The following is a 1,640-nucleotide window of genomic DNA, read 5'->3' on the forward strand; positions in this document are numbered from 1 at the left end:
ATTCCTTTGTCTTGCTCTGAGCACGGGGCATCCCCTGAGGAGTGGGGCTCTCTGGGGAGCTCCGAATAAACCTTGGACTGGCCCCCTGCTGAGAGTCGGCCTTTTACCCTCCACCGATGTCTCCTTGGTCTCTTCTGCTGCAAAGGCGACAAGCCTAGCTGCCCTCAGTACCCTCGGGGCACCAGAGAGTGTCCCCCCGCTGTCGGTCACTTCGGGGCTGCCCCCCCGCTGTTTGCCGACCCGGGGCTGGCCGGGGTTCACTGGGAGGCACCCAGAGAGACGGAGAAAAATTTGGTCCTTGCAAGTTTTCTAATGTATTTTAAGAATTACTTCTTCTTGGAAGAGTTGTCTCTGCATCTCCTAATCCATGCACTGATTTTTTCAAATTACATTGCCTTTCTATCATTTGAGGGTACTTACTATAGCTTGGTACTGATAGTTAGCAATTGTATGGCATCTTGAGTCTTCAAGCAACAATTATGATTTCATTAACTTGGTTTTAAATGCTTTGGGTTCTTTTTTTCTGAGCTATTTTAGGGTTTATGAGATAGCTATTTTAAGGGTTGACTGAATGCTTAAATTTTTTCCTGGACTGTAAAAAGGTGCCATGCCTTTATTAAATGTTTTCCTTGTAGTATTTGAGAGGAAATATTTGTCAAGTGATTTGTCTTTAAGTGTTTCAAGTAGATGGATAAGCTTGAGAAATCCATTGGAAACTATCCCCAGAGTGCATTTACTATTTGTACATCAAATCGAAAGGTCTGCTTTTAAAACAGACATTGTAAATCATGAGATACAAAGAAAGTATTGCTTTTCTGCTTAGTTTCTTGGCTTCAGCAACTTCCTGGGGACATTTAGCAAAACAGAGATGGTAAATTATACAGGAATATTTTGGCTAATACTCATTGAGACAGGTTAGTAGTTTAAGTTGATTCATGTAATTTGGGTATTGGCACATCTGTGCTGATTACACTGAAAATTTTTTACCTATAGTTTTCTTCCAAAATATTGCTGTAGCTTGTATTGTTCTGGTATGTAGCTGTTCTCTTCAAATGAGTCTGATGTCTCAAACCCCTTCATTATGATCAGAAGAATGAATTTCCAAGCAAATGTAAGACTGAAAATTAATATATTCTCTTGTGCTTGAAAAAAATTCTCTGAAACCACACTGCATATCTGCAAAATGACTCTCAAAGGTGATGAAACATAAGGAACATTTAAAAAAACACAGATTCCACTTCCAGCCTCCACATTCTCTGTCATCCTTCCTGTGCTGAAAGACACATTGAAATGCTTAAGACTGCAAGAGTTTGGGGGTTTTGGAAGTTTTTTTTTTTTTCTTTACCTGTTTTAGCTTTTCTTTAGGATCAGAGGGATCATTTGGGTAGGACAATCCACAATGGGAGCTAACAGTGAGGCTCATGTGCAGTTGGTGCACTGTAAGTTGCACCCCTGTGAGCTCAGCCCTTACTCATATGGAGGAGTTCAATTGGACACTCAGCAAAATGTTTGTGCACCTTCAATAATTTTCACTTAAAACCACAGGACGGCAGCCATGAGGAAGATATGGCAAAGTAGCTTTCCTTTTTACGCCATGGTATGGGTTACTGAGAACAGCATTTACTCTCAGTGCTTAGCCA

Source organism: Pyrgilauda ruficollis, unplaced genomic scaffold (assembly GCF_017590135.1).
Source record: "Pyrgilauda ruficollis isolate IOZ18807 unplaced genomic scaffold, ASM1759013v1 scaffold29, whole genome shotgun sequence".
Classification (NCBI taxonomy): domain Eukaryota; kingdom Metazoa; phylum Chordata; class Aves; order Passeriformes; family Passeridae; genus Pyrgilauda; species Pyrgilauda ruficollis.